This window comes from Phascolarctos cinereus, unplaced genomic scaffold (genome assembly GCF_003287225.1).
Source record: "Phascolarctos cinereus isolate Bilbo 61053 unplaced genomic scaffold, phaCin_HiC Scaffold_12;HRSCAF=473, whole genome shotgun sequence".
Classification (NCBI taxonomy): domain Eukaryota; kingdom Metazoa; phylum Chordata; class Mammalia; order Diprotodontia; family Phascolarctidae; genus Phascolarctos; species Phascolarctos cinereus.
The window spans coordinates 1-7,606 of NW_027555436.1; positions in this window are offsets into that span (position 1 = coordinate 1).

Here is a 7,606-nt window from a genome sequence, read left to right on the forward strand (position 1 = left end):
GTGGGGCTTGTAATGGCTGTGGACAGAGAATCCTCCTCTCAGTTCCAAGACAGAAACGAGGGCTTGTGGTCACTCATAGCCCAGAGCACAGGCCAGGAAAGGAGCAAACACCTCACTCTTGATCATAGCACCTTGGAAGAACTGAAAATTTTCAGGTCCCTAGAAGTATCTTTGAAAACAAATGCACAAAATCTCTAAAGTTTGGGACAGTACATCCTCCACACTGGACGCACACTTGTAACTTAAAGAATAGTTTTATAACTCAAGTAATTAGTTGGGATCGTGGGCAAACAATGCTAAAAGAATCAGACCACAGAATCTTTTTTTTGGTAACAAAGAAGATAAAAACATACAATCAGAAGAAGACAACACAGTGAAAGCTCCAACATCCAAAGCCTCCAAGAAAAGTATGAATTGGTGCCAGGTCATGGAAGAGCTCAAAAAGGATTTTGAAAAGCAAATAAGAGAAGTAGAGAAAAAACTGAGAGTGATGCAAGAAAATCATGACAAACAGGTCAACAGCTTGCTAAAGGAGAGCCAAAAAAAAATTGAAGAAAATAACACCTTAAAAAACAATCTAATCCAAATGGCAAAAGAGGTCCAAAAAGCCAATGAGGAGAAGAATGCCTTAAAAAGCAAAATTAGCCAAATGGAAAATGAAGTCCAAAGCTTACTGAAGAAAATACTTCCTTAAAAATTAGAATAGGGCATGTGGAAGCTAGTGAATTTATGAGAAATCAAGACATTGTAAAAGAAATCCAAAGGAATGAATAAAATAGAAGACAATGTGAAACATTCCATTGGAAAAAGAACTGACCTGGAAAATAGATCCAGGAGAGGGTTCATGACTTAGATATAAAGGCTGATACCATAAGTAAACTGGGAGAACAAGGAATAGTTTACCTATTAGATCTATGGAGAACAGAAGAATTCATGACCAAACAGGAGAAGAGAGAACATTATGAAAAGCAAAATGGATCATTTTGATTACATTAAATTGAAAAGTTTTTGCACAAAGCCAATGCAACTAAGATTAGAAGGAAGGTAGAAAATTGGGAAAGAATTGTTACAACCAGTCTCTGATAAACACCTCATTTCTAAAATATGTAGAGAATTAAGACAAATTTATAAGAACACAAGCCATTTAGCAATTGATAAATGGTCAAAGGATATGAACAGACAGTTCTCAGATGAAGAAATTAAAGCCATCTATAGTCATATGAAAAAATGTTCTAAATCGTTATTGATTAGAGAAATGCAAATCAAAACAACTCTGAGGTACCACATCACACCTATCAGATTAACAGGAAAATGATAAATGTTAGAGAAGATGTGGGAAAATTGGAACACTAATACATTGTTGGTGGAGTTGTGAAATGATCCAACCATTTTGGAGAACAATTTGGAACTATGCACAAAGGGCTACAAAAATGTGCATACCCTTTGATCGAGCAATAGCACTTCTAGGGCTATATCCCAAAGAGATCAAACAAATGGGAAAAGGACCCACATGTACAAAAATATTCATAGCCGGTCTTTTTGTGGTGGCAAAGAATTGAAAATTGAGAGGATGCCCATTCATTGGGGAATGGCTGAGCAAGTTGTGGTATATGAATGTAATGGAATACTATTGTGCTATAAGAAATGATGAACAGGCTGACTTCAAAAAAACCTGGATAGACTTATATGGTCTAATGCTGAGTGAAGTGAGCAGAACCAAGAGGACTTTGTACACAATAACAGCCATGTTATGCAATGAGTAATACTGTTAAACTGAACCTTTCTCAACATTACAAGGATCTAAGCCATCTCCAAAGGCCTTGGGATGGAAAATGCTGTCCACATCCAAAGAAGGAACTATGGAAGTCAAATTGCTATCACTTATTTTTACCTTCTGTTGAGTTTTGTTTCATCTTTTTGATGGTTCCTCCTGTTGGTTTTAATTTTTTCTTACAACTTCATTAATGTGAAAATATATTTAATAGGAATGTAAATGTAAAGCCTATATCAGATTGTGAGCCATCTTGGGGAAGGTGGGGGAAGGAAGGGGGAGAAAAATTTTCAACTCAAAAGCATATGGAAGTGATTGTTGATAAATCAAAATAAATTAATAAAATTTAAAAAAAATAAAAAGAAAAGAAAATACATCCAGGAGAGATAAACTAAAAATTATTGGACTATCTGAAAACCATGATAAAAAAAAAACCTAGAGCTTAGAATTAATCTTCCAAGAAATTATGAAGGAAAACTGCCCTGATATTTTAAAACCAGAGGGCAAAATAGAAATTGAAAGAAAGAAAGCTCCTAGGAATATTGCAGACAAATTCCTGAGTTCCCAGGTCAAGGACAAAATATTGCAAGCAGCCAGAAAGAAACAATTCAAGTATTGTGGAAACACAATCAGGATAACACAAGATTTAGCAGCTTCTACATTAAGGGACCACAGGGCTCAGAATATAATATTCTGGAGGGAAAAGGAGGTAAGATTACATTCAAGAAATCACTTACCCAGGAAAACTGAGTATGATCCTTCAGGGTAAAAAATGGACCTTCGGCATGGCTAGGTGGCACAGTGGATAAAAGCACCGGCCCTAAACTCAGAAAGACCTGAGTTCAAATCCTACCTCGGACCAAACAAGTGACACTTACTAGATGTGTGACCCTTGGCAAGTCACTTAACCTCAATTGCCTTAAATGAGTAAAAAAAAAATTTTTTTTAATATTGGACCTTCAGTGAAATAGCAGACTTTGAAGCATTTTTGATGAAAAGACCAGAGCCAAGTAGAAAATTGACTTTGAAATACAAGACTCAAGAGATACACAAAGAGTTAAAAAGGAAAGAGAAATCATAAGAGATTTATTAAGTTTGAACTGTTTACATTCTGCATGGAAAGATGATATTTGTAACTCATGAGTACTTTGTCACTATTAGAGTAATTGGACGAAAAAAAGATGTATAGATAGATAGATAGATAGATAGATAGATAGAGAACACAGAGTGAGTTGAAGATGTAGGGGTGATATCTGGAGCATAAAATTAAGGGGTGAGAGAGGATTATACTAGGAGAAGGAGAAAAGGAGAGGCAGAATAGGGTAAATTATCTTTCATAAAACAGATAAGAAAAGCATTTTACAGTGGAGGGGAAATGGGGGGGGGATGAGAGGGAATAAGCGAATCTGATACTCATTGGATTTGGCTTGAGGAGAGAACAATATACACAATAGAAATCTATCTTACCCTACAGAAAATGGGAGGGAAGGGGACAAGAGAGCAGAGGATGGCAGAGAGAAGGGAAGATGAAGGAGGGGGTAATCAGAAGCAAACACTTCTAAGGAGGGATAGTGTCAAAAAGGAAAATAGAATAAATGGGGGGTGGGATAGGATGAAGGGAAATATACTTAGTTTTTCACAATATGACTACTATGGAAGTGTTTTGCATGACTACACATGTATAAATTATTATCAAGTTGCTTGCCTTCTCAATGAGGGTGGGTGGGGAGAGAGGAAGGGAGAAAATTTGGAACCCAAAATTTTAAAAACAAAAATTTGAAAAAAAATTGTTTTCACATGCAACTGGGACATAATATATACATTAAATGGGGTATAGAAATCTGTCCTGCCGTATAGGAAAATTGAAGGGGAAAGGGCTAAGACAAGGGGGGGAGAGATAGAAGGGAGGGCATATTAGGAGTATTCAGAATGCATGACATCTTGGGGTGGAGGGAGGGACAAGATGGGGAGAAAATACGGAACTCAAAATCTTGTGAAAGTAAATGTTGAAAACTAAAAATACATTAATTAAAAATTAATAAAAATAAGAAGGAAAAAGGGTATATATATATATATATATATATATATATATATGAACTAATAGGAAAGCAAAATGAATTTTTTTTTTCATCTAGGTCAGGCTAGATTCTGCTGTATTGAAAATTACAGTATGTCTCCTTATCTTATATGGATTATTACTTCAAGTAGGTTAGACATTCACAATTTGTCTGCAATGTACTGAAGTGCTTTTTATAACCTAAGTGATTTACAAATTATGAATAAAGTTTTGCATGCCCTTATGGGGAAAACTCATAAAAGTGTTTGAAATGATAAAATGTACATTTAAAGGGGGATGTGTTTGTTATGCTATAGACCACATTTATTTGGCATAAAACATTTTGTCAGGGGAGGTAGACAACAGATGATGAATTCTACTGTAGCTAACTTGCCATATTATTCATGGACTGATTAATAAAATACTTAAAATCAATGGTATTAAAAAATGAAGTAGCATGGTCTTTTAGAAGAGACAGAATTTCAGAGGGCATTTCAAACCTTTCATTTCATATTTGTAAATAGAAACAAAAGGAAACTGAGGTTCAAAGGGATGAAGGAGGTAGTTAGTGGCAGAAGCAGTACTAAACCACTGGGTCCTAAATCCTTCCTGGCTTATCTATCTACACGACAGCCTTGTCTTTGTTGAGAAGGATATCTTTTGGTTATCTTTTACTTGTTGGCATTTATCATTCAGTGGTTTATAGTATCTTCCATGTTGATTTGTATAGGAAGATGATATTGCACAATTAAAATTTTGGTTGCATAAAGAGCAAATACAGTATCAATTTTTAGAGAGCAGGGAAAAAAACCACTTTGGAATCCAATGTTTTGGATACCTTGTGGCTTTTCTACCATAAACCTGAATTAAAATATCAAAGTAACCAGAAGAAATAACTAGGGTGGTGCTCAACCCCAGAATGTCATCATTTGTCAATGTACTAGAAAACTCATGAATTCTGGGTTTTTTTTAATAAAATTGGGGTTATTCACAATTAATATGTACAAAAGAATGAAATAAATAATGGCAAGAAAGCAAATGTTGGTTTCAGGAAAGTGAAAAAGACTACTAGGCCCCAGGACCAGGGCTCTAGCATACTCATTCTTAATATAAATGCCTGGTTCCCTTGGACAATATGATTTGTTTAAAAAAAATATGCAAAAGTTTCAGTATTAGTAAAAGTCAAAGGAAACAGTTGTCACTTTATTATTGCTCTAAGGTTCACTACAAAACAATGAAGATATGAGATTTATAGCAATAGCTCACTGATTCCTCAAAAGTTTAGAAGAACTGAGAGATCACCAATTTTGAGTCTAATGAAGGGATAAGAGATGCCATTACTGCTACACTTGCCTATCAAATGATGAATTTTTCCTTTTTTTTTTTGATGAACAGAAAATGAGGTGGAACAAATAACTGTCTCATAGTGAAAGATAAGTATTTGAAGGAAAGCAGATATATTTTATAAAAGCAAATAATTATAGTTAATTTTTCTCTTTATTCCTATCCCTAGTTCTTTTAACATTTTACAATTCTAACATTAATACATTTATGCATACATTATGATTTTGGCTTGCATAGAAAATATTATTGGTTACTGTATATTTCATAAAGTCAATGTTTACATTCTGATATCTTCCTTGAACATATTTATGAATAGCTTTATCAATAACAAGCCATACTCTTCAATTATCCTTATATTTAATTGTGTTCTAGACTATAACTTTTTCTTGATTAACTGCATAGATACCACATCTTCAATGAGGTTACTTAGCATAATTATTTTTATTAAAATTGGATTAGGGATTTTTTTTTAAATGTGCTTAAAATTTTATATGTAGTTAACATGGTAAAACTATTACTTATTGAGAAATAGAACCTCACTTTTTCGCACTTCAGTGTTTGTCATAACAATTTCAGGTATGTAACTATAGATAAGGCTACTTTACAAATGAAGAAAATGAGGGAGAGTGAGGTTCAGTTGTCACATGACTAGCTAAAGGGAATTAAAGTATTTTATTGGAATATAACCTCTTTAGGCTGTAGTAATGTATACTTAAAATTAAATACTGTCTTTTCTGCCACTGTGATTTCTCATTTCTTCTAAGGAAGGCTTACATGGGTCATCTCTTTCTGATATATAATGTAATGTACAGTAGTTAAGAGGGTATGATACCTCTTTCCTTTTAGCTCTGTTAGCATGAGCATGTCATCTAAGCTTTCTACTCCTCAGTTTCATCACCATTCAAATGAGAGTAACCAGAATATCCACACTATCTTTCACACAAGGTAATAGGTCAACTGATTTGAAAAAAAAAAGATTTATAAATGTGAGATGAATTTATTATTACAAGCCCAGATCATTAAGATTCCAAATGGCCCAGCTGGTAGGATTAAATGTTAGGAGCTAAGTCAGAAAATCTTCTCCCGTCTAAAGTTTAGCTACCTGAATCAAGAAGTTGGAGGTGGGAACACATGCAAATACTGACCAAAAATCTATAATTATATGTATTTCCTTTCAAATCTCTGTTACCTGGTCCCTCTAAGTCCTGTGGGTTTTGTATTTTCTTTAGAATAAAACAAAAGCTTTATGAACCTTTTAAAATTTTGAAAAGATTTAAAATGTATATATTTCCAAAGCTTGGATAAGTGATTTACAGAGTTCTGAAAAAGAATGTGGGCTCTGCTCTCTTGCTCTTTTTCTGTTCTATCTTTATATATTCATACAGTCCATCTGTCCACGTGTGTATGTGTAAGTATGGGTGCACATGGTACAGTTATAGGTGTCCCATATTTATTATTTATTCTTCCCATATTTAAGAATCAGAAATAAATTATATTGCTAAATATAATACATTTTGAAAGTATTAAAGACTTTTCATATAAGTTGGTTAAATATATGTAGAATAATTTAGAAACCTGAAAATTGTTATTGAAGCCTACACAAAGAAATTTTTGGATAAAGCAGATAATAATAACACAAAAGATCTTGTGGCTGTGTTTTTAGTAAATGGCTTCAGGATAGTGAACCTACAAGGATAATTAAATAACTAATCAAAAATAAATAAGTTCCTACCCATTTAAGAATAAAATGGAAACAGAAAAATGTATATATGAATTTTAAGACTGCTCTTTCATTATTTTCTAAAGTCACTATTTCTGCAGGTTTTTCAGTCTTACCTATTTGATCCATGGCAGCTCCACCCAAAGCAAATTCTGGATCAAAAGCACTCTCTGAACTGCTGATTAGGGGATGAAAGGGACCTATAAATTCCCTTCTGTTTTCCATACTCAGTAATTAGTTCACAATGACTGTGTATAAAATAAAATATAAAATGTATTAAGTCTACATCAACAAAGATAACAATTATATGCACCAAACCTTACATAATCAGATTATCACCAAATATATATACATAGTTTTGATAAAGTCTGTAGAGCATAACCAATCATTCAATCTAGATGTGATACACTTGTCTTAAGAGTCACAGTATTATAGAGTCCCAGAGGAGGTAACCATTGTTCAACATTACACATATTGTAAGAGGCATGATTTGTCCCCAGGTCCTCTGACTCCAAATTGAGCAATCTTTCCCCTGTACCAAACTGCCACTCTATAAATTCTAATGTTGACTATTAATATTTATGATTTATTCTTTTGTTTATCACTCATTTGAAGGCATCTAAGACATATTGTGATTTTCCCTAAAACTAATTTTAAGTCTAGTATAACTGAGAAGTGTCAGCAAAGGTTAAAAAACACACAAAAATTACCTCTC